The sequence below is a fragment of the Cavia porcellus genome, unplaced genomic scaffold, assembly GCF_034190915.1.
Source record: "Cavia porcellus strain 051 isolate PalLab524CR breed Dunkin Hartley unplaced genomic scaffold, mCavPor4.1 scaffold_31, whole genome shotgun sequence".
Taxonomy (NCBI): Eukaryota; Metazoa; Chordata; class Mammalia; order Rodentia; family Caviidae; genus Cavia; species Cavia porcellus.
This window is the reverse complement of record NW_026947514.1, coordinates 35,938,276-35,965,030: the sequence shown is the minus strand read 5'-3', so window position 1 is coordinate 35,965,030 and position 26,755 is coordinate 35,938,276. Positions and strand designations below refer to the sequence as shown.

Below are 26,755 nucleotides of genomic sequence, written 5' to 3'. Positions count from 1 at the left end.
GGGAGAGACATCTCCGTGAACATGGTGGTGGGGAACCAAACAGACCACTGAGTTTGTACTGGAGAGGGGCAGCAAGGGAAACCAAACAGCTGCCCCAGTACCACAGCTTCATTCCTCATGACGGAGGAACCTCTTTACAGCTAGAGGTCCCCACTAGTTAAACTTTGGAGGAGGTCTTCAACTAATCATTCCCTTCCCCGCCACTGTCTTTGTGGTAGTGCCACTGTCTTTGTGGTAGTCTCAACCCAGCCACTATGGCAGGGTATACCCACAGCCCTCAAGTGTGGTTGTTGTGTGACTTCTGATCCTTAGTGTAACTCGTTCTCTAAACTCCCTCTTCAAATGGCTCATTGTTGCAACACTGAGATTTGCAGCGTGCTGCAGTGAATTTCTTCTCCAAAGCTGGCTTGTCATGTGAAAATAGTTTCAGAGTAAACTACTGTACTGGATTTACAGCTTGCAATAACTCTGGGTTTTTCCTGTTGCTGTCTGGTACTACTGTTGGGCTCTTGTTTGTTGGGGGCTGAAAGCACTTTTCAGGCTTAGTTAAGAGTCTGGGTCTGCTGCCCTCCGGAGGCTGGGTTTTGCACTGCAGATTGAGTCATTTTCTTTATGGTGCTATTCTGTTTTTACCCTCTCTGTTCCTCACTGAGTAGCTGTTTTTTAGCTCTGTCAATTCAGGTTACAGACATGCTGTAATCTGCTACCTGTACCTACTTTACCATCTTGACTCTCCTAAAATAACTTTAAAAAAATACTGAGAAGGCTTACCTTTTTTTTTTTTTTTTAATTTGGTCTTTTTTGAGGCAGGGTTTCACTATATGGTTCAGCTGGCCTTGAACTCACTTTTCAGCCCAGGCTGGTCTTGAGCTCGGCGATCCTCCTACCTCAGCTTCCTGAGTACTGGAATTACAGGTGTGTGCCAACCTGCCCAATTTTTTTTTTCCTTTTTGAGACAAGGCTTCACTGTGCAGTGCAGGCTGGGCTTGAACTCACTTCGTAGCTCAGGCTGGTCTTAAACTCATGGCAATTCTCTTGTGTCAGCCTCCCTAGTGCTGGGATTCCAGGCATATGTCACCACTCCTGGCTGGCTTATTTCATTTTAAAAAAATTAATTTCAAGTTTATTTTTCTTTAAAAACAAAAACAAAAAATCTTCCCAAGGTATTTAGGATGTTAGTTCTATATCCTGCAGCTCCAAGGGCCACCATTCACATTTTAAAAAATGTTTCCAGAAGTTGTGCAGTGTAGAGGTCTTGGATATATATATATATATATATATATATATATATATATATATTTACATCTATTATGTATGATTACTGTTTATTAGGTTCTGTGGAAAATTTGAGCAGTGTACTATCAAGTGATGTATTTAATAGGTACTTTTCATATCTCTTTGAAATTTTGTTGAAAAGCTTATTTCTGGTTCTGAAGAAATATTGTAAAGAATTTGAGAGATTTCTGGAAGGCTTAATACAGTTGCTCCTTTCTGTTATTTAGTGCATAAGTGTGACCTTTGGGCATCTTATCTAGTCTCTTTGAGTATTTCTTAAAGAGCAAAACGGGATTGATGACAGCTACTTTTTGTGGCTGTGGTAAGCCCTAAATACCGCATATAGAATACCTGATACAGAATAGACATCTTTAAATTCCATCTCCTTTTATTTTTGTTATTTGCTACTTTGTGTTTACTCAAGAATCAAATCAAATAAAGGTTTAATTGAGAAAAGAGTACACAAATGAATTAAAACTAGGTGAAATCTTTAGCTCTGCCCAGTAAAGTGAGAATATTTGAAGTTCTAGAAAATTTGTTTTAAACTTTATAATTTCTTTATGATGCTGTGAGTGCTGATAGTGATACACTAAAAAATTTAAAACAGCAAAAAGTAAGAATTGAGAGTAGATATGCTTTATGAGTACAAAAGAGAGAGGTTTACAACTTCTATTAAAGCAGGAGTGAAGAGGAGTTTAGGCTGAGTTTGTGTACCTGGGAGATAATTTAAAAGTCTTAATTGTGGAAGAGTCTGTATAGTAATAGTGATTTTGTTTCTTTGTTTGGTTTTAAAATACATTCATGATAGGGCCATAATTGGTATGTCTTGTTGCTACAAATTATGTTTGTCAGTGTCTCTGATTGGAGTTTGACGGGTTCCACTGTCTTAAACACCAGTGGTACATGTATGACTGCCTCATCAGGCAATTTGTATCACTTCTGAAGGTGTCTTTCATTACAACAGTGCAAAGAAAGGCATTGACTTAGCAGACCAGATGTCATCATATTACAGATTGAATGTGGACCCATATCTTTTACTATATACTAAAATAAAATGCTTTCTTAATTATCTAAGAACTAGATTTTAAGACAGTTATTTCATCTACTGGAAGATAGGTACTTGAAGACATAGGTGTAGGTAAGGACATTCTAAGAACTCCAGTTGCACAATAAAATAACACATAGGATTATATCAAAAAGCTTTTGGGCAGCAAAGGAAATAACAGTGAAGAGAAAACCTACAGGATGGGTTTTTGCCAGCTGTGTGTTGGACAGAGGAGTAAAACAATCTCCAAATAAAAGATGCAGCCAAACATAGGCAATTGAAATGAATACACACGTCTCTGAAAAAGAAATACAAATGGACAATAAATACATGAAAAAAATTCATTGTCTTTGGCCATTAGAGAAATGCAAATTGAAACAACAGTGAGATCCTATGATACTTCAAAAAGAATGGCTATCATCAAGAAAGTAAAAATTAACAGATACTGATGAGGTTGTGAGGAAAAAGGAACCCTTCTGCATTGCTGGTGGTAATGTAAACTAATACAACTATATTGAAATCAGTGTGGAGCTTCCTGAAAAAACTGAAATTAATAATTCCATCTGACCCAGCTGTTCTTAGGTATCTTCCTGAAGGAGTTAGATGTATCATAGTGCAGTGATCTTTTCATAACCAAGTTTATAGCAGTCCAACTCAAATAGCTAGATCTTGAAAGTGGCTCATATGTCCATCAGCAGATGAGTGGATAAAGGAGTACTACTCAGCCTTAAAGGAGAATAACTTTGAATAATTTGTGTGAAATTGAGGGTGCCTTCAGACCATAACGAAGTAAATCTGGCGTAGAAGCTTAAGCATCACATGAATTCTCATATATGAGAAACTTAAAGTATAAATAATTAAGAAAGCAAAGTAAAAGATAAGAGGAAATGGAAATAGACCTTTTGCAAATAGGAAGGAAATCTAGAAATGGGGAAGGTTGAGGAAATAGGTAAAAAGAATTGAGATGCAATATGTACATGTACCATCTCCCTAAAATGAATATATTCATTCTGTATCACAAGCAGTATGCTGATAAAGAATGAATAAATATAAACAAGTTGCACAGAAATGTATTTTACATGAATTTTTAAAGTGGTTTTGTTTAGATGATCTCTTGGAAAAGCAAATTTTTAAAACAGAAACAGGTAGTTGTAATTTTCTTTATAATGTTGAAATTTATTTATTTCCATACCTGGTATATGGAGACATATATAGCATGAAGGAGGTGGAGGTAGAGGAGATCAGGATTAAAATGTAGCTGTCAGTTTGATGCTTATAGTTTATAAGTATATAGTACTCATTTGGGATAGTGACCATTTATTTTCTTTTAGTTTTCAAATATTTGTAGGGAAGTATACATCTATATGTTGATTAGTAATTGGAAAATTTGAACTAAACTTTGATTCACAATGAGTTTATGTAATGAATAGGATATTTTGTTTAGAAATTAAGATGGGATAGAGGAGCATTAAAAAAAAGTCCTGATTGCTGCTCTTTAAAACTTTGAAAGTCATCAAAAACAAGAGAGTCTGTAAAGTTGTTATAGCCAGAAAATCTTAAAGAGAGAACAAGTATGTATAATATGGCATGCTGGATAGGATCTTAGAATTGTGAAGGGAGATATGTTTAAAAAGTGAGGAAATCTGAACTCTGTGGGCTTTGGTTAATAATGATATAGTAGTATTAGCTCACTAAATGTTGAAAATTTACCATTCTAATTTAAGATGTTAATGGTAGGAAAAAGTGGGTGGAGGTAGTAGGAACTCAGTATTCAGAAATTTTCTATAAATCTAAAATTCTAAAAAGACTTTCATATATTCATTTTCTTTTTATGGGGTACAGTATGGTATTTCAATACATATATACAGTGTGCACTAATCAGGGAAATTATTATTTTCTCTCCCTCTACTTCCCCTTTTGTGCTACTGGTGATCAAATGCTATCCTTTCATTTGTCCATGGGCACTTAGGTTAAATTCATATCTTGGCGTTCTAAACAGCATTGTAATAATCAGGAGATGTAACTAACCTTTTTGATATGCTGATCATACAGTATTTTTAACATAGTATATTTTAATTTTTCCTTATCCCCCTTAACCCTTCCTTCCCTTCTATTTACAGAAGCTTTCTTTCTATTTTTCTTCCTTGTACTCCTTTTTAACCCCTGCTTTTTTTCCCCTTTCCCTTAAAGCAAAACCTGGAACACTATAATACTTGCTGCAGACATGTTGGGATGTGAATAACTTTAGGTTCATGATTTGTAACTCCCCCTACCTTAGATGCTCAGTAAATGGAATGAATGAAATTATTAAAATCATAGTTTTGATAATAACCTCACTCTACTGTATATTAGTTATGTGACTTTGGAAAAAGCAGTTACTTTGTCAAATTTAAAATGGGTTGATAACTAGCTCTTAGGATTGTTATAAAATTAAGTGAAGTTATTTAAATCAATCAACAAATTGTACATACCTAATGGGACATAGATAAAATTATTAGTTACTGGGTTTATATATTTTCCTTAACTGATTACCTAGTTAGATTTTACTTAATATCAGTATAAAATTAGGTGCATGGTATACACACACACACACACACACACACACACACACACACACATTATTTGAGGGCTAACAGTGGGTTAAAAAAAAAAAAATCAACCATAACATGGCAGTAGAGATTTTCGGTACCAAATGAATGTAGAGAAAGTAGTTATGTGTGTTCATTTAAGTTGTAACATTTGCTAAATTGGTTGTTAAGTATTCAATTTATAGTTTTATGCTCCCCAAATATAAAGAGACAAAAAGGGAAAAATGTGTTTCCTAAACACATCAAATTAACTTGTGATACAATTAGTCTTGACTTCCAAATACTCTAGAGTTAAGTACTCTATAGAATAAAAGTTAGCAATATGAAAATCCTTTTCCTGGTTATTTAAATTATTTGGCAAGTGAATGAATGATACCTACATTAAGAAAATGCCATCTTTTATGTGATGGTACATTCTTCAGTAACAATTACTGCTTTTTCTCTTTTATCATAGATTCTGCGGCTGAATAACTGCCTCTCTTTAAGGCTTCCATGTTACTAAGGATGTCAGTGACATCTTGTTCTCACTGAAAAACCAGGATGCAATGAATTTCAGAGATCCCAGTTTGGAACTCAGCATGTGAATATGAATAGACACACATTTATTTCTTTATATTTATAAATGGTAGCTTGCTGTAGTTGATAAGCACTATTTAGAATTAAATATGAGCTGGACAGGGGATAGAATTACCATTTATTATAGCACTCTTTTCATATAAAGGGAAAGTGCATTCTGAATAAGTTTTGCAACAACTTGCTCACTTTTGATATTCTGCCTGTTTTTATGTTTAAGAACCATATTGCTTGCCAGAGCCAAGTATGACATATTTTTACATTAACTAGCCTGTAACAGTCAGATTTGAAACCATGAATTGCATATAATTTGCACTTTTTTTTGTAATGGTGACTGAATGATAGTGTTTTAATATACTTACTTTGCTGTAACAAAATACTATAGACAGAATATTCTATAAAGAACAGAAATTTATTTCTTACTATTCTGCAGACAGCAAAGTCCAGGATTCATAAGGTTAAATCATTTCTTAAATCCTACCTCTTAATTATTTGATGTTGGCCTTTAACTTTGAGTGTATATATTTGTGGACCTACTGTCGTGAGTGTCTAGAGCACTCTGAACTCCGGGCAAGGTAAACACGCACGCCTTGTCGGGACACGGGGGGTACAGCGCTTGGAAAAGAAAGACAGGAGAGACACCTTTGCTGTCTGCACCGCGTTACACTGCACTGCACTGCACTGTACGCACAATCTTTATTTTAGGATTCATATATAGTAAACCCGATCAATTCACAGAGCCCAGATAATTAAGTAGTGAAAAGGCATTCTTTGTGGCAAGCTACAACGTGACAGACTACAATGTTTATTCTAAAACTATCTAAGTGAAGTAAATAATCACAACCAGTTCTCACAACTTCTCTAGCCCAGGAAGAAATTCATTAGCTCAAGAATGTTGTTAATTTGTCTGCTGTTAGTGTCACAAAGGGTGGCCAGCCACTTCCTCAAGACTTCTGCAAAACAAAGCCAGCTCACAGTATGGATTCCAGAGGGTGAGGGCTCACTGAGAACAGGCATTCCCGTTCTACCTCCTTCTCGCATACCAGGGCGGCTATTGTAAATTGCAGGTTAGAGGGGGTTGGGCCTACAAAGTGACACCTCATCCCCCACAGACCTACATTCAGATCATGACAGATAGTATTACAGACATTTTGTTTATGGATGATTGATGACTACTTTTTAATCTGTATAACCTGGTAGAGTGGGAAAAAACTTGTTTCTGAGTTTAGATTTTGCTCTACCACTTCATTAATTAACTGTATTTGCTTTTTTAGTTATAAAATGATAATTACAGTGTTGTAAGTTGTAAATAATTTAACAGTCCTCCTTGTAAAGTGCGTTCGTGGTACACATTAAACACACAAGAACATGCCATTAAATTTTATTTATGTATGTGTGTGTTTGCCATACTTAATGTTTATGCGTACATAACACATCTTAATTCATTTTTTCATACCCTTTTCCCCTTCCTTCATCTCTGATCCTTTTTCCATTTGAAAAAGATCTCCCTAATTCCTATTATCTTTTATTTTGCTTATTTCTAAAATGTTCTTATGTAAGAGAAACCATGCAATATTTAAGCTTACATGTCCGATTTATTTAATTTAACATTATGGTTGCAGGGTGTATCCTTTTTTGCTACAAATGAGTACAAAGTTTACTTTTCTTTATGGCAGATTAGTATTACATTGTATGTAAATATCACATTTTCTTTATCCACTCATATTTTGATAAACACATAGGCTGCTTGCAGAATTTAGTTACTACAAACTGTGCTGCATAAACATAGTATGCTGCATATATCATTGTAGAATGGTATCTTTAACTCTTTCTGGCAGATACTTAGAAGGGGAATAGCTGGATCGTATGAAATTATTAATTTTAGTTTTTTCAGGAATTTCTATACTGATTTCTGTAATGATTGCACCAATGATTCCCCTCAATCTAGAAGGATTTCTTTTTCTCTAGCATCTTTTATTTAATTTCTTGATAATGGCCATTCTTTGTTAAATTAGATGGAAATTTCAGTGTTTTAATTTGCATTTCTGTAAAGGCCGGTGATGTTGAGTATTTCTTCATGTATTTATTGTCCATTTGTACTTCTGTGAAGTGTGTATTCATTTCACTTGACCGTTTTTTGATTTGGTTTATTTTAGGGGGCAGATCTGATTTTTTTGAGTTCTTCATATGTTCTAGATATTAGTTCTCTGTCTGAGTAAAAGCTGGCAAGTTTTTTCCCCCATTCAGTAGATTGTCTTTATTCTCTTAGTAGTTTCTTGTGCTGTGCAGAAGCTTTTAAACTTGATAGGATTCCATTTGTTGATTCTTAGTAAGTACTATTTCCTTTGCAACTGGGATTCTGTTCAGAAAACCCTGTCTACAACTGTGACTTAAATAGTTATATCTATTTTATCTTCCTGCAGGTTGTTTCAATTTTAACATTTAGTTCTTTGATCCATTCTTGTTTTAGTTTGGCATGTTATGAGTGATATGATTTATTATAGTCAGGGTTTGCGAGGGAAACAGTTTAATACAGGACATACAAGTTTTAGGATCATTTTATAATAGTCATCCCAAAGAGTCAAATACAAAAAAGTACAAAAGGAAATCCACACATTAAAGACCCAGAGAGTATAACTGAGGGGCTGGATTCCATAGCAATGTCCTGCATGTGTCTTAACCGAAGACCTAGAACCCATGCCAATGACCTTCATAAGTTCAACTGGAGGCCTAGAGCCCATGACAATATCTCATGCAAGTCTCTTTCATGAATCTGCTCTGGGAAGGCCCCCAGGTCAGCAGTGGAAGCTAGAAAGTCTGTGCTGGCAGGCTGAAGGATCTGCACTGGAGCCAGCAAGTGACGCTCAAAAGTAAGGATTAGAGCTCCTCAGAAAGAAGCACAGCCATCCTCAGTGACAATGAGGTCCCAAGTTTCTCCAACAGTGAGAACAGCTGAGTTCGTATCAGGAAAGCCAACATGTCTAGGAGACTGAATAGCATACTATCTTCCCCTCTGGAGCCAGGAAATGATGCTCATTGTATGCACCAGAGCTCCCCTGTAAAGTACATCTATCCTCAGCAAGAGCAAGGTCATGGGCTCTGATGATGATGATGATATTAGTTAGCCAAGTTCCTATCAGGAAAACCAGCATGATGAGCTCCTCAAGAAGAATTGACAGTATCAGGAGATCCAACAGCACTTTTTTTCTCTCCAGTTCTCCTTTTTACATTGTTAGCAATAATCCTCATGTGGGCCTCCACACCCAATGCCACCCTGATTCAGTTCAGCTGGGTGTTACAAGTTGACCACCATTGTCATTCCACCACAAATCAAGAGGTAGAAATAGGAATGCTACCATTTACCATTACCCCTAATGATCCACTAGCCAAATTTTTGCTTCCAGATCCCACAACCTTATGTTCCACTTGGTTAGAAGTCTTAACTTCCAGAAGGATGAAGGCTTGTACTAGGAAGCACAGTATTGATACCATTTGACCTGGAAGCTAAGACTTAGCCCTGGCCATTTTGGTTTTTTTTATGCCTCTGAGGAAACAAGCTAAAAAGGGAATCTCATTATTGTCGGGGGTGATTGACCCATACCATCAAGGGGAAATTGTACTACTACTGGCACAATGGAGGAAAGGAAGAATATATGTAGATGCAGGAGATCTCGTAGAGGGTCTCTTACTAGCGCTACCATGCCCTGTTATTCAAGTCAGTGGGAAACTGCAACAACCTAAATCTAGGCAGCATGACAAATGGTCCAGAGCCTTCAGGAATGAAGGTATGGATCATTGCACCAGAGAAAGAACCAAGACCTGCTGAGGTGCTTGCTGAAGGCCAAGGTAGTACAGAATGGGTAGTGGAAGAACATAGTTCTAAATAGCAGCTATGATCCCATGATCAGCTACAGGAAAGAGGATTATAATTATACTGTTCTCGCCCTAATATGGTTCTAATATAATGATGATAGATTTAATACTGGTTCTTAAGGATTGTTGAACCTGTGTTATAATGTTAAAATTATGAAATGGTAAGAGTAAACATTAACCAAAGAAAACTTCTGCTCCGGTGAGGAAATCAGTGTGTTTCTGTTTGTACACAGGATAGTTACTGTAGTCACTGATTGAAAGGAAAACACATACAGGACACATAATTTACAGTACTATTTTATAATGGTCACTCAAAGTGTCAAATTCAAAAGAAAGACTATAAGAAATATGTCCACACACTTAAGGCCCAAAGAATCTAACTGAGGGCCTGGATCCCGCAGGAGCGTCCCGTCTGAGTCCAGCTGAAGACTTAGAGCCCATGACAGTGCCCCACCATGAGTCCATCTAGAGGCCTGGAGCCCTCAGGTAAGTCTATTTCATGAATCTGCACTGAGAAGGCCAAATTTCAGTGGTAGAAGCTAGAAAGTCTGTGCCAGCGGGATGAAGGGTCTGTGCCAGCAGGCTGAGGGTTCGACACTAGAGCCAGGAAGGGATGCTCAAAATAAGGACCAAGGCTCCCCTGAAAAGTACCTCAGCCAACTTCAGTAACAAAAGAGTCCTGAGCTCCTCCGACGAGATCAGCTGAGTTCATATTAGGAAGCCAGCATGGCAGCCTTCTCCAGGAGATTGAACAGCACACGCCATGTTTCTTTCTGGAGCCAGGAAACAGTAAATAGCAGAGTTTGCCTAAAGTGAAGTGCAGCCATGCTCAGTGACAGCAAGGTCCTGAGCTCCTCTACTGATGAGAACAGCCAAGTTCATATCAGGAAGGAAATTCAGCAAGGTCCTCTAGGAGAACCAACGGCAACAGGAGAACTAACATCAGCATGGAGAACCAATAACACTACTTTGTCTTCTCTAGGTCTCCATTTTATCTTGACAGCAATCCTTAGGTGGACCATCCACATTTAGCGCCACACTGACTCAGTTTGGCTGGTATAAAGTTGACCATCAGTTATCAATCCACCACAATAGCTGTAACATATTAGGCACAATTGTATGCATGTCTTTGTTTCTGGAGACTGGCTTGAAGAAATGTGTCTGGTTGCCATATTGACAAGTGGTGAATTGTAGTGGTTGATTGATTGTGTCAGTTTGAGAAGTTTAGAAGCTTAATTAAATCCGCTTAGTCATTCAACACCCTAGGGTATAGAGGACTCGCCTTAGGGTGCCTCATTGCCTGCATGCAATAAAAGGAAAATGAGGAAGGACAGCTAGGGTTCCTTTCTCCAAAGGAGCTCCAGTCTTTACCTTTAGCTTGGATATCATCTCCTATCTTCCAGTGGAGACTCTTGGGCTTCTGCCTTGGAACCTTCAACCTTCTAACACAAACCCATCATCCTCCTGATACGGATTTGTACAAACACTCAGTGAAATTTAGAAGTTAGATTGAATCTTTCAGTCTCCAGTATGCAAACACCCTCTGCGTGCTTCCTCATCTGACTCTGTGGCTGACCATCGTAAGCCAATCTTGTAAATTTTTATACATTTGTATATCTTGTGTTGTATCTATTTCTTAGTGAAACCTGGACTAATACCTGCATCTAGATGTAGCTCAGTGTAAAACCACTGAATTCAGTCTCCCATAAAAATGAAATAAATCAAAACAAATAATAAAAGCAGAAAAATCAAAATACTTAAAACAGTGTCTGCTGTATAGTAAATGCTAAAACATTGCCTTTAGTTGTTACTGCAAACACCTTAAGTATTTTGTATGTGTCTTACTCCCCTTGCATATTTTGTCCCAACTTGGGGAAAAGAATTGAGCTGTGCCACAGATAAGTAATTTGTCTTTGAAATTCCATCACTAAGAATACAAACAGTCTCATTACTTAACTTCTCATCAAAGTATGTTAGATTTTTTCCAAGTACTTTCAGGTTTACTGAAAATTGTGGTATCACTATAAACTGGAAGATGATAATTATATTGTCAATGAACGCTAGGCAGTGTAAAGTTTTTTATTATTTATTTTTAAAATTTATTTTAAAGGGACTAAAACAAAAGAATAAAACAGAACAAAACAGTGAAACCAACATTGGATTTCAAAAGTAAGAAGGAAATCCCCCATAGTTGCTATATTGCATATTGTTATCCTCTAAATAGGTGTGCAGACTACTAGATTTAGGCTTGCAAAGTCAATCAAACAATACAAGCATTAAATTGTTTTTTAATTTCAGTTGCTGTTACCTAAGCCTGTATTCCTCCAAATCAGCTAGTCGCTTACAGGAGTAAGGAGAAGTGGCAATGGCATTCTTCTCGTTTTGGCCTGCATGGCTGTTTCTGGTTCGTGGTAGCATGGGTGGGTGTTGGTTTTCCTCCTGGTCTGTGACTGCTGTTAACTCACGGAAGAGTAGGTTGGCTTCTTGTATCTTATCTAGGCCTGCATGGCTGCCACTTGTGAAGTTTTTTTAGAGAAGACCAAAATATATTCTTGTAGGTATATTGTTTTGTCTTAACCTGAAAACTTGATAAACTTTATTTACTTGGTATAGTTTTATGTAGACCTGAAAAGATGATTGAAATAGTCGCCAAGTATAGTTTTGAATTTTAGAATTATTCTTATTATATCATCTACTGGCTAGCTTTATAAGGAGGGGAAGCTGATACTTGTGTTTCATTTTTGGACTTCTAAATGTACTGCATTTGGTCCAAAACCACTGAGTGTTTAAACATTACTGATGCATTAGGAGTAGAGAAACTCAATAAGAAAATTTTTAGGGATTCTAAAATTTCTTTTTACTATATTGAAGGAAAACAAGGTTGATATTTGCTGAGGAAAACTAATGTTTTAAAAATTAGTGGCTGGGAAAAGAAATATTTGTTTTACTTGTACTGAATTAAATAGGAGTTATGCTGATGATAATAACAGTTAATTTTTTCCTTTTTAATATCTCCTGTGAAGGGTAGGGGAACTTTTCTGATGATCATCTGTTGCTCTTATATCAGTGACTCTCAAACTTCTTAATATCCACTTTACACCAAGATTGGCTTCAAAGATAAAGATATAGTAAGATGTAACATGGATTTTATCACAGAACTGTAAACACCGGAGGAAGGTAGATTCTTGGGATAACTATAAGAAACTAGCTGTATCTGGTGGATAATCCCTGAGGAATGGACATCTCCTTTCCTCCTTGAGAGAGGTTTCAATGCTAGTTGTAGAGCTATATGTCATGGGAAGTTGGTGGGTATCAACATAGAAAACAAAAGGAAAAAGAGAAGATAAAGAATAGCAAGATGTAGAGATGGGATGTAGTCCCAGACCCCCAGCTTACCCAGCATAAGCCTGGAACTCAGTGATTGATGAAGTTGAAAGTCAAACACTGACACTTTCTGAAATGATAATGAGAAGTAAAAAAACAAATGGTACCAGCTATAGAGAAAATGACCTCTCATGTACAAAAGGAAATGATGTTTAAAATCAAACATATTAGAGAAGACACAAATAAAAGAATAGATTAGAAAAAGATAGAAACAAAAAATGCCCAACATACGAGAAAAATAGATCAGATCCAAACAGAGATCCAGGAGATTAAAACCTCCATTGAAAGTATATTCAACAGATTGAAGGAAAGGATAGGATTTCAGATCTTGAAGACAGAATTGCAGCTAGTGATCATGAAAAGAAAAACACCTCAAAAATAGCAAGAGACTGAGAAGTCAACAGTTACAAAAGGAAGCAAAAAAGAATAACATAAGATTGGTTGGGATTAATGAGAAAGTTGGAGACAGTACAAATACTATAACAATCATAAGTATATATGTGTATCTTACATAGGAGCACCCAACTATATATGATAGTTATTAGTACACATGGAAAATCAAATGAGCAATAACACAGTTGTAATGGGAGACCTCAATATCCCATTTTCATAGAGACAGATCAACTAGACAAAAAATCAGCAAAGAACTATCAGAGCTGAACCAAACCTGGAAACTAAATGGGAGTTAATAGGAAGAAGCCATGTCCTGAGACCACATGCCACAGACGCGGAGAGAGCCAGCGAGCCCAGTCACTGGCCCAGAGAAGAAACCATATAATGAGACCACATTCTAGCAGCTGAGGTCAGTTGACCCCAACACAGGCCCAGAGAAGCCACGCGCTGAGGCTGTGTGTCAAGGGCCCAGAGAGATCTGGTGAGTGCAAGTGCGGACCCAAAGAAGCCATTTTCTGGGGCCCTGCTGCCATTGGAGAAGCATTTGTGAATCACTGCCCTGTGCCTCTCCACCACTCCAAGAACCTGGGATTGGAGGTATCCAGGTACCTAGTCTAATCCACTGTACTGATGGACTGGCTGCCAGCGCAGGAAGCACCTGGGATGAAGGAATAGGCTTCCATAATGCATAAGCTAAAGATTAGGCTCAAGAGATTCAGTTCAGAAGAAAGATTCCATTGGCAGACTGTAAGTCGTATTTGTTATGTATGTTGTGGCATAAAATATTTTACATTTTGCTTATATCCTAAGCGTTTCTAGCAGACTGAAGTTGGTGAATTAATTATTCTGGGAGAAGAAATTTCAATGTAGTCTAATGTTGTAGTGGTCATCTGGTTTTACCTAGCTCTACATTGACAATCAAGAGTGAATAGCCTAGCAGAATGATTTATTTGTTTAGAAAGGAGACTCCTGCAAAGTTGATCCTGCAAACATGGAGCAGAACAAAATTTGTTTGCTAAAAAGATAAGTATGCTTTTACAACAGGATAGTAGGAAGAGGGTACATTGGGAGTATATAGGGAACCTATAAGGCTCCACCCTTCACAGGTTTTCTTTGAGAAGAGAGCCCCGGGGCACCATTTATAGAATGGCGTTAGGAATTTGTTCTTCATTATTTGGTTCATAGTGCTCAGCCATAGGAGCACTCAGAGATGCCTGCAGCTAAGATAGAAGGAAGTCTAGTTCCAGCTAGCTGCAGAGCTTAGCATCATCCAGGTGGTGCTGGTTTTACTTGCAGGAGAATGCAAAAATTGTGTGATCTGGGAGGCTTTCACCTAGATTTCAGAAAGACTGGGAGGACTGTGGTATTCACCTGGGAGTTCATGAAAATATGAAGGTGAAGCCAAGAGTACAGGAGAGACACCAGAACGTTGGAAAAGCCAGGACTTTGGAATGTCTGAGAAATGCCACAAGGAGTAAGTAAAGCAAGCCCAAAGGAGAAGATATGAAAGATACAACCACCAGTAGTGCTGTAGGGGTGGGGCTTCCCAAGCAGTTTGGAGTATATATCTGGTCACAGATGGATTCAGGTACTAGACATGGAACTTAGGATTTAATGTTCGCCCTGCTGGATTTTGGTCTTGCTGTAACCTCATTCTTTTCTATCTCAACATTTATACCTTTTATAATAGGAGTATTTATCCTGTGCTATATATTTTGGGAGTGTTTAACCTTGTTTTAAAAATTTTTATAGGGACTTGCATCTGAGAGTTTGCTTTAAATGTCAAAGGAGACTTTGGACTTTGACATTTCAGCAGTGCTGAAACTGTTAGGTCTGTGACAACTGTTAGTGATGGACTAAAAAGTGCATTTTGTATAAAGGAATGCACATGGATCTTTTGGGTGTCAGGGGTGGAATATTATAGTTTATATGTAAACGTCCTCCAAAGCCTTATGTGCTTATAGGTGAGGCTCTGGGGGAGTGATTGGATTATGGGTCTGTGGTACTTATCAGTGGATTAATCCATTTATATGGTGTATCTAAATATGATTTGGGAGGTGCAACATGGTTAGAGGAGTTGGGTCACTAGGAGCATGGCCTAGGAAAGCCTTTTTCCTCTTGGCCTTTGATTCTTCTGTTTCCCACTACCATGTAATAAGGTCTTTCTCCACTGCCATGTTGCCTTGGAGCCTGTTGACTATGGACTAACACCTCTACAAATTGTGAGCTGAAATAAGCCTTTCCTCCTTTAAGTTGTCAGTGTCAGGTGTTTTGCCCCAGAGAGGAAATACCTAAACCAGAGGTAGTAGGAATACTTTAGAAGTACCAATTTCAAATATTGATGATTTCATAGCCCCATAGGCTTACAAAAGTGGAAATTAAGTAATTTGTCTTAGATTTGAGTGATTCTCTGCAAAAACTGATTATTAGGAAAAGTTTGTATCAATGGAGACTTGTAGAAAAGCTTTGACATAAATTTGTCTTTAAATTGTGACTTCAGAGCTTTGAGATGTTGAGAAATTGGTGTTGGAATTTTGAGGTGAGAGGAAAAGAAATAGGGGATTTTATACCTCTATCTCATTAAAATAAGAGCACTCCATTTCATTTCATTTCTTTAATTTCATTTCATGTTTTGTGCATTGGGGGCTGTTGTGATTAAGTTTTAAAATTACCCTCAAAGACTAAGGTATTTGGAAGGTGATTGAATTGGTAGCATTATAGCTGACAGGAAATATGGTCCAATTGGAAGAGGTAGGTGACTGTGGGCATGGTATATGTCTGTTTCCAGCATTCATGAAAGGAAAAATATCTTAAAAATAACAAGGAATCAGTGAAGAACAATTTGGTGGCTGCAAGACCACTCAAAGAAAAATGATTTGAAGCTGATAGGTGTCAGAGAAAAAGCAGGGGTGAACACAAATGACATAGAAAACTTTTTATAAAAGTAATAACAGAAAACTTCCCAAATGTGGGAAAAGGACCTGGCATACAGATAAGAGGTATACAGGATCCAAACTAGCCATGATAAAAATAAATCTATACCAAGATATACAATAATCAGGATCCCAGAAATTCGGCACAAGAACAGACTATTAGGACTGGGGATTTAGCTCAGCGGCATAAGCGCCTGCCTTGCAAGCAGGCAGTTGTGAGTTCGATCCCTGGTACCAATAAAAAAAAAGGAAAAAGACCAAAAAAAAAAAAAAAAAGCAAAAAACAAAACAAAAAAGACAAAAACAGAATATTAAAGGCTGTTAGAGAAAAGAATTGGATCACCTGTAAAGGAAAACCCATCTGAATCATGGCAGACTTCTCAACACAAGCCATCAAGTCACGAAGAGTTTGGAGTGAAGTGTTTTTAAATCCTGAAAGAAAAAAATTCCAACCCAGATTGATGTACCTTGCAAAACTATCTTTGAAAATTTATGGAAAAGTAAGATACTTCCATGATAAAGAACAGTGAAGGAATTCATGACCACCAAACCAACCCTACAAAAAGCACTGAAGGATATTCTAGAATGAGATAAAGATGACCATGGTTCTAGGAACAGCAGCAGAGAAGGGGGATCAACAAACAGGGCAGACAGTTGAATAAAAGGGAGAAGTGGGTGGCCAACAGCAGGAAGATAGCATGGCAGAGAAGAGCCAATGCATACTGATTGTAACCATTAATATAGATGTTCTTAATTCACCAATAAACAAACATAGGGATAGTAGATCAAGCAACAGGATCCACCAATATATTTCAAAAACAAAACACATCTTAACTCAAGGAAATTCATTGGCCAAAACTCACAGGAGGGAAAACAATTGTTTCTTGCAATAGGAAATCAGAAAAAAGCAGGGGTAGCTTACCCATCAACCACAGAATAGATATGAAAGATTGTTATACAATGGAAAAGTATTCATCTATAAAGGATAGGCTCAAGACTCTTACAGATGCAACTTGAGATCATGTTCATGGGTGAAATGTTTCATAGTCATATGGGTGAACATTGTATTATTCTCCCGAGCATAAAAAACCAAAGGAGTTAGTGGGATCCAAAATGTAAAATACATACTGTAAAAGTGTTGAGAAGGAAACATCTAAAAAGGGAAGGTGATAACTATTGTTAATCTATTGTTTTGAATTCCTTTGTTTTCATAGGTATGTTAGGTTTGGTTTTATTGTCTTGTTTTGTTTTGTTTTACTATGTCTGATGGGATGGGCAGCTATTTTGAAGATAACAAGATATATTATGGTAGCCATTATTGATTTCTTATTGTCTTTTTGAAGTCCTGTAATACTTCCATTGTTTTATTTTGATTGGTTTTATTCTGTTTTGTTTTGGTTTGATTTTATTAAGTCTGATGGTGTGGACAGCGATTTTGAAGAGAACAAGAGACATAGTTGCCTTTGTTGATTTCCTGTTATCTTGTTTTCAAGTTCCAAATTGCTTTCACTCTTCTGTTCTGATCTGCTTTGTTCTCTTCTGTTTTGTTTGGTTTTATTCTCTTTAAAAGAAAATATATAAAGAATTTTTTTTACCCCCTCTGGTCATTGATGTTCTCAGTGGTACAGTGTGGCACCTGCCTGGCAAGTATGAGGCTCTCAGTTTAGTTCCTGGTACAGGATGGGGGGAGGAGGAGGAACTGAAATAGCCCGTTGAAAACAATTTTAATATAATATGCGTACTATTATTTTTCAGAACTGTTGAAAAGTTGACAGAGCCTCTAAAATTTTCAGTGTTACTTGAAGACATGTAGGGCATCCTTCTGAAGTCCTCAAATAATATTACCTGTAGAAGTTACTCATTTAATCTATGTTTTTTAAGTCTTACATAATTAAATTTCATCAGGTGATAAAATAACATAATTGTTATGGTTTATATATATTTGTTCCTCAGGAACATCTTGTACTCCTAGAGCTTTTGAAAGGTGATTGAATCTCAGACGAGGTTAAAGTAAATGTGGTGTTAAGAGGTAGGGCCTGGTCAGAAGAGGCAGGTCACTTGGAGCAGGTCCTGAAAGGATGGATGTTCCTGCCTTGTTACTTTCTTTACTTTCTGCTTTCTTGCTACCATGACATGAATAACTTTTCTCAGTGGGCCCTTCTCCATGCTCTTTTGGCTTGGAGCTCACTGACAGTGGATTAAAACCCCTACAAACTATAAACCAAAATAAAACCTTTCTTCCTTGAAGCTCTTGGTGTTAGGTAGTGTGTCTTAGTGAAAGGGAATTGGGGAATACATATTTTGGTAAGAAGAAGTAAGATTGTTACTGTTACGCTACCTGAACATGTGGTTAAGAAGCCTTTGGAACTGATTTGTGGAAGGAGTTGGGAAAAGTTTCAAGATGCTAGCTGGAAAAACCCTAGAGTGCTGTAAGCCAAGTTTGATATGTAATATTGGTCAGAGCTCAGAATACCAGAAAGCCATTAAAAATTCATAGGGTATGAAGACTAGGCATAGAAGATTTCATTTGGGCAAGTTGTGTATTATTCTGTGATAGAAAATTTATGTATGTTTTTCTCATGTATTGAGACTTTGCTGGAGAATGAAATTAAGGGGGATTGATGAGTTAGTCTGGTGGAGGAAATTTCAGTGCAGCCCGGTGTTGAGTCTGTGACATGGATAGTGTTGGCCTCTTGCTAGCACATTGAAAATCAAGAACAAATGGTACAGCTGAATGATTTTAAATGTTTTAGTTTCACCAGAGCAACATTTTGACCAAGCAGAGCTTGATTGCTGAAAAGATTAAAACAAAGCCAAATATTTTGAATCAGGATAGTTAGAAACATTCTTTGAGTGTATGTGAGGAATCAGTGTGACACCATCCTCCTTTCTTAAAGGTGCAAAAGTGAAAGACACAGCTTTGAGAACACAGCCTCAACACCCTGATGAAAAAGCCGCTTATGAAATCCATTTCCTGGGATTCTGTTCACAGTGCTCATCCATGTAGCCACTCAGAGGTCTGGGTGCAGCTATCACATGAACATGCCAGCCTACTGCTGGAGCTTGGTGGTGCTCAGAATGTAAGAGTTGTGGGGTCAGGAAGGCTTCTACCCAGCTTTAGAAGAAGGCTTGTGAGGCCATGTAGTATGTCCCAGACATCAATGTGTGAAACTGAGAATGAAGCCAGAAGTGCAGTGGAGACTCTAGGAGGTTGGAAAAGCCATAAATGTGTAGCATGTGAGGAAAGCCATGGTCAGAGGGCAGAGCCAGCCCAAGAGGGATGCCGTGGAGGCTGAGGCTATCAAGGGCATAGGAGCAGGGTCATCTAAGCCATTTTGAGTTTCTGTCTTTGTCAGGACAAATTGTCTTGGGTACTGAATGTGATGCTAACAGGATTTAGTGTTTACTCTGCTGGGTTTTGGTCTTGCTTTGTTTTGTTTCCTTTTATCCTCCATGTCCTCCCTTTTGGAATGAGAATATTTACCCTGTGCCACTGTGTGTTGACAGCATTTAACTTTTTAAAAAAATTTCATAGGGATTCATAGGTGTGAGTTTACTTGAATCTCAAGAGGAGACTTCGGATATGGACTTTTTAGCAATGCTGAGACTGTTAAGATTTTAGTGACTATTAGAGATGGAATAAATGCATTTTACTTAAAGAAGTACATATGTGTGAGTCTTTGTGGGGCTTGGGATAGAATGTTACAGTTTAGGTCTAGATAATTTCCAGAAAGCCTCTTGTGCTCATTGAAGGTGCTTTTGAAAAGTGATTAATTCATGACAACACTCATGTTAAATGTGATGTTAGGAGGTTGGGCCTGGTCAGAAGAGACAGGTCCTGGGGATATGATTTAAAAGGTCATGTCTTCCTCCTTAGTTTTTTTATTTACTTTCAGCTTACAGGTTGTTATGAAATGAGCAGTTTTTCTTGGCAGCTTTTCCCCATCCCTGTTTTGGTTTGGAGTTGGCTGACTATTGACTAAAACCTCTGCAAACTGTGAATTAAAATAAACCTTTCCCCCTTGAAGTTTCTGGTGTCAGGTTGTTGTGTCTCAGGGACAAGGTGACTAAGACAATAGCAAAGAAAGCAAGGATTAAGTTTGGGATCATGAGGTCATTTTAATTCTCATTTGTTATCTTTAATTTGGAAAAAGTTCTATGTCTGCCTTTTTTTTTTTAATGACTATGACTTTTGAAAAATACAATCCACTTACTTATGAAATGTCCTCCATTTTGGGTTTGGAAAATATTCCCTCTTACAAACATTGGGCTACGGGCGAAAAAATGGCGGCTTGCTAGGGGATCGAGTGAAGAGTCTCTCCGGAGAATTCATACTAGAAGCTAGAATATGACAACATGGAGAGGGCCAGACAAATCGATAGCGATTCTTATTAACCAAGACACTGCAGCTGGAGGATTTAAAGTCGTGCTGAGACCGTGAACGCTGATAACGGGAGGCTGCAAATCCCGCGCCTTTAAATCAACAAACTGACCCGTGGACCCAGCAGGAAAAGCTGTGTTGCTTTTGGTGACTGCGGGAAACTGAGACCCGGGACTCCGAGTAGCAGCTGCACCAGAGGAGATGTACAAGGCTCTGGAGTTTCAAATCTAAACGGTGCGCAGATATCTGACCATTCCACGTTGTGCTGGGAGTGCACGCTGTGCACCGTTCCGCGCTGTGCTGGGAGTGCGGGAAAGGTGGGCAGCTTGGTGTGCGGTGGTTCCGGGATGAGGATGAGGACCAGGTGTCGGACTCTGGTGAGTACTGGGAACCCCTCGGCTGCTGGGGTTGGCCAGAGAACAGCTGGCCCGCCACCATGGGGAAATCAATAACACAGAGTCTGGCGGCAGACATTTTAGCCTGGCGGCAGAAACTACAGCTTGGTGACATCACCAGGTCCCCCTGTAGGGAGGGCTGGTGGAAGACATCTTGAAATCTGGCAGAGCCTGATTATGTGCTGGCTTCAGCTCCACACAGAGAACTTAGTGGGAGACATCTTGGTTTTGGGCAGATCTGCTATTCTGGTCCTCCTGTCACAGAGAGGTTTGGAAGAGAACAGCTGGGATTTGGGCAGAACCCATTACTCAGCTGCTTCTGGTACAAAGAGAACTGGCAGGAGCTACTGGGGCTAAACCAAGCCTCTGCTTGGGGCCCAATAAGCGGATACAAAATAGTCACAACTCAGTGACAACCAGAAAGTACAGCCTAATTTATGAATTAACTGGCACAGAGGCTAGAGACTAGCCTGTACCGCCCCTGCATCCCAGCCTACCCCAGATAACAGTAAATTGGAGAGGACAGCAAAAACTCAAGCCAGCACGCTTCTGAAAGGCCCTAAGCAATTCGAAGAGGGCCAGAGAACCCCAGGACAGTCTGAAAGAAACCAGAAACATGACAAGAGATAAAAAAAAAAAAAAAATCTCCAGCTGCCCAACAGGAGAAAATAAGCCCAGGAGAACTAAACACTGAAGAGAACAAGCACAGTAACCATCCATTACTCGATACAGCATCAGCCGAAATTAGAAAGTACCTACATGATCTCATAGAGGAATTTAAAGCTGTACTCCTGATCCAAGTGAGGCAAGATATAAAGAGATTAATTAAAGAAATGACAAGCCCCGCCCAAGAGAACACAGATGGAAGAACTGAGGAAACCAGAAAAGAAAGAGAAACTTCTGAAGAAGAATTTAAACATAACTTAGAATACATGAAATAGATCCAAAGAGAATATCAGGAAACTAAAAACTCCATTGAACACTGGCAAAATGCCTTGACAGAAACTAAAGACAGCCTTCTGAAACTTGAAGAGAGATTTAGGGCATATGATTGTGAAAGAAAAAGCCTCTTAAAAATAATAAGGAACCAGAAGCAATTCAAAAACTGGAGGATGACAAAAAGATACATAACCTAAGAATAAAGAATGTGAGTGAGGAAGCAGGAGCAACCAAAAATGAAATACAAAAAATATTCACAGATATATTAAAGCAAAATTTCCCATGTATAGCAAAAAGAAATGATATCCAGATAAAAGAGGCATACAGAACACCAGCCACCTACAACCAAAACAGATCTACGCCTAGACATATAATAATCAAGATCCCAGAAATCCACCAAAAGAACAGAATATTAAAAGCAGCCAGAGAAAAGATGCAGATTACCTATAACGGGAAAACTATCAAAATAACAGCAGACTTATCAACACAAACTCTTAAGTTAAGAAGGGAGTGGGGAGAAATATTCCAAGTCCTGAAAGAAAAAAATATGCAACCAAAGTTCATATACTCATCAAAACTCTCTCTAAAAATTAATGAAGAAATAAGATACTTTCAAGACGAGGAACTGTGGGAGTTCGTGGCCACCAATCCAACCCTACAGAGAGCGTTGAAGGACATTACAGAGAAAGAGAGGAAGAGATACCAGGATTCCAGCAACAGTGACAGAGATGCCTCAGTGAACGGGGCAGACAATGGAATGAGGGAGTAAGGTGGACAAATTATAGCAGAAAAGTGGAGTAGCAGACATGAGGCAGAGACGGTAAGCTATCGTCTTTAGTATAGACAGCTCTGAAACTATATTTAAAAAAAAAAGCAGAGGTCATTGTTAATGGTGTATAACGATTTAAAAGACACAGTAGTCCTAGTGCCATATTTAGATTGAATTTAATTTGTTCGGGTCTGTCCACTCATGTCAGATTTGAGGGCACAGACCTCTAGAACCAAAAATAGCAGGTTATACCATGGTAACTATCCTTACTTTCCTATTAACTTAAACTGAAATCCTGTATTACTTACATCGTTTTACTATGACTGATCTTAATTGAATCTGAATCACAAGACTATTGGTTGGCCTTGGCTGATTCTATTTGAAATTGGTATGCTTGTTAGCACCAACCCTAAAAGTAGAGGCAACTACTCTGAGCATGACAAGATGTAAAGGATATCCATACTGGTATTAATTAGTAACAGCTCTCAAATCCTACAATGCTGTCAAAGTTAAGTTTTTATAAAAATAGGTGATACTATGTTTAACTATAATAAGCCAGTGTTGTGGACAAATCTATTGAAAATAACAAGAGAAAACATAGTAGCTACGGAAGATCATTTATATTGTAGTCTTAATGTCTTATCCATTGCATGTTTTTCTAGGAAATTGTTTTGCTGTCTTGCTATGACTTGGTTTTCCCTATAATACAGAGAGGATAGATATATAGGTAGAAATTCACACATGGGTTTTTTTTATTTTTAAATTATATACGGGAACAGATTATATAATGCAAGATGTAAGGAACAGATACTCTGAGGAAGAGATGCTGAGAAACCCGAGGCTTATTTTGTAGCATTATAATATAAATTCTAGCAATCTATTGTTCGCTGATTGGAGTGACATTGGACTGGTTTCTTGAGTTCAACTTCAGCATATGTAGAGATGGGGACGGCTATCGTGGAGAGAGTGAGAGATGCGATGGTGATTACTATTGTCTTCCCTAATTTGGAACTTGAGGACCTAAAGAGACTTCATCATCCTATAATGATTTGATTAGTTCTATAATATGCAATAAGTATATAAAGTGGGTGAGGATGGAGACAGCTATTTGTGGGAAACTGGAGTCAGTTGGATGGTGGGGATCTCCAGTGGACTTGCTTTGAAGTCTGTATTTCTTTAAATTGTTTTTTTTTTTTAAATGTTCTGTTCTGTTTTGATATGTTTAATCTTGCCCTCTTTGAGATGTAAGACAAATGTGTGGGACTGATGATCATGTTGCTGAGCTTTTGTTCGATCATAGGGCAGAATGGTTTGTAGGGTCACTTTTTGAATGTCATTCTAAATACTTTAATTCTATGACCTGGACGGCTGTTTCTGGAATGGCGGTGTGTGGCTTGTTGACCGGCGATTTGTTACCTTTTGTTTGTCTGTAATTTTGTATTCTTTCTACCCTTTTTTTTTAAATCTCCATGTATTTTTTTTTTGTTTCCTTTTCTTTAAATAAAAAACAAAACAAAAACAAAAACAAAAATTGGGCTACGTATTTTTGGCAGGAATATCACAGTAATAATGTATCCTTCTTGGGGTGTTAAATCCACAAACATGTGATAGCCCATTGCCATGATGTTAACTTCAATTACATGCCAATTTTCTTTCCTATAATGATACAGATTTTCCTTTTTAACTTAAGAAATATCTTGTGAAAAAGTACTTGAGACTTATGTGAATGTCTGGTTTTTCCTCAGACTTTTATTCACTACTTTTTAAAAAACATCCTTTTGAGTTTTGATAGAATTGGTTAGTAGGATGAGGGTTGTAAAGTAGTGACTTTTCCCTTTAATTAGTTGAGTTTCTCTTACACACATATGCACACATGTATCACCTTCTACTCAATGCCATTTATTTTGGTTCTCACATTTTTCCAGCATTGGCCTTTTTTAAACTGACTTCTGTGTTTTATTTTTTATGTTTTAATCTCCACTACTGAGGACTGAACTCAGGGCCCTGTGCATGTTGCATAGTGTCTCTACTACTGAGCTACATTACTAGTGAAGCAGCTAGTGTTGTGTAAGTCATAGCCTTTTGTTTCAGGAAGTTGAATAATAAAAGTTGTGGAGGTGGTTAGGAGAGTGTTTATTGTAAGTAATAATTTAAAAAACCCACTACCAGGGTATTCTGGAAGTATAATTTCCCATTCACCTTCTTTATTGTGGTCTTATATGATGGGAAGAGGGGAGCTTTGTAGCGATTTGAAAGATCAGTTACTTACCTGAAAATCAGTTACTTTGCATTTCTAAATTTTCCTGGCCCAGAGATCAAGGAGGAGCTGTCAACTAATTTAGCTCCAAAAACCTTCTTCCTGGGAAGAAAGGTTCTTACCTCCCTTCTTATCCTAACCTTTTATCTTTTTTTCCCTTGGGTTTTCTTTTACATTTCTAAACCTAACTAGCTGCTTGGATTAGCTTTTAATTTGGTGTGTATTTTCTTTTATCCACCTCTATCTTAGATTGTCTTGACCACCAGCTTACAATATTAAATAATTAAGCTATTGTGATGTAGGGGAATGAAACTCCCAACCTAGTAGATGTCAGGAATGAGTTCGTGTTCTGAAATATGGAGGAATGAATTTTAGGAACAATAGAGGTTAAGAGCAGAATATGTTTATTGAGAGAAAGGAAGCTTCTGTCTGAGAGAGAGACAGTAGAGGTCCCAAGTAGGTTGCCAAAGACTGTCTTTTGTAGGGCCTTTTCATAGAACAAAACCATGAGGTGAGAGTGTTTCAAGATGGGGAAAATGTGGGGACTGGCAAGACAGGCAGATGTAGTGGCACAGAACTGTGGTCAACCAATAAGATTAATAGTTCTGGTAAAATCGACCAAATTGGGGACAAATAGGGAAATGAGTCACATAGCAAGGGGCATGCTTAAAAAGAGCAGTGATTCTTCCTGTAGGAGGTTGGGATGGTGACTCCTGGCTTCCTCAAGATGATCCAGACCTATTTAGAATATCAATCCCTGGTATTTATACTTAGGGTGTGGTTGCGTTTGTTTTACCTTTTGTCCTGAGATCTGGCCCACAGCAGGAGGTGTCTGTCTCCTCCAAGGCTGCAAGGTATCTGGTCTTCTGCACTGGCTCCTTCAAGGGCCCAACCCTGTCTGACTGCCTCTGATATTTCTAACTAACTCAGCTGCCTGTAACAATTTGGAGCTCTTTTTAGTTTTTATTTTGTGACAGGGCCTTACTAAGTTTTTCAGGCTGTCCTTAAACTTTTGATCTTCCTGCTTCAGCCTTCTGAAACTGAGATTATATATGTGTTCTACCATGTTTGACTGATAAACCTGTATTCTTCTTTGAGACAGGGTCTTGCTATGTAGTTCAGGTTTGCCTTGAACTCAGTATGTAGCCTATGCTTTCCTCGAATTCCAGGTGATCCTTCTACCTTAGCCTCTTTAAGTTCTGGGACTATAGGGGTGCACCACCATACCATGAGACTCACTTTGTAGTTTAGGCTGAAGCGGTAACACACTGTGTTGCCCGCGGTGGGATCTTATTTGTGGCAAACTTCATTCCATAGCCTCTTGAGTGCTGGGATTACAGGTGTGTGCCACCAGGCTTTCCTGTGTTCATAAAACATCTTTCCAACATTTTTTGAACATTTCCTTAGTTCTTAGCACAAGATGTTCTGAGTCCATCTTGTACTGCTCATATCCTGATTAGAACCAGCCATTTTCCCAAGATGTTTTGATCCTTTTAGTGGAGAATAATATTTAGATTCAGAGATATGGGGGCTGGTTATTTTACTCATTGTTACTGAGATGCATTTACTGATAGTCTAATAGACCCTCATCATTGATAAGAGTTAGGAAATAAACGCAAGACTTTTAAAAACTTCATTTTGTAATGGAGTCTTTTTGAATTGCTAACTAGCCTGAAAGTTGTATTCCTCCTGCCTCAGCCTACCAGTTAGAAAGAGATTACAAGTATGTGGCAACATGCCCAGCCACAGATGCCTTTTGTGAGGTTGAGAAAATTTATTTCTATTTATTTATTGAGGATTTTTATTATGAAAGATAATTGGTGCTAGGATTATTTCCAAAAGACGAAAAATATTTCCAAAAGATGAGAAATATAAAATAAAAAGTGGCCTTTATTCTGAGAACACGGAGAGAGATGACCGGCACCCCCACCGCTGGCATCCGGCGATCTC

General features: G+C 38.0%; 1 protein-coding gene across 8 annotated transcripts in view; it reads left to right on the top strand.

Annotated features, from left to right (window-relative positions):
- Window positions 1-26,755, top strand: part of Fut8 (fucosyltransferase 8) — a 409,437-nt gene that overhangs the window by 68,797 nt on the left and 313,885 nt on the right. The window contains exon 1 of one of the 8 annotated variants that reach the window (XM_063240895.1): window positions 9,822-9,840. The exons of the other annotated variants lie outside the window; for them this stretch is intronic. The gene's annotated coding sequence lies outside the window, so the exon portion shown is untranslated. Of the gene's footprint in view, window positions 1-9,821; window positions 9,841-26,755 lie in introns of those variants that run through there. 8 annotated transcript variants of the gene reach the window in all.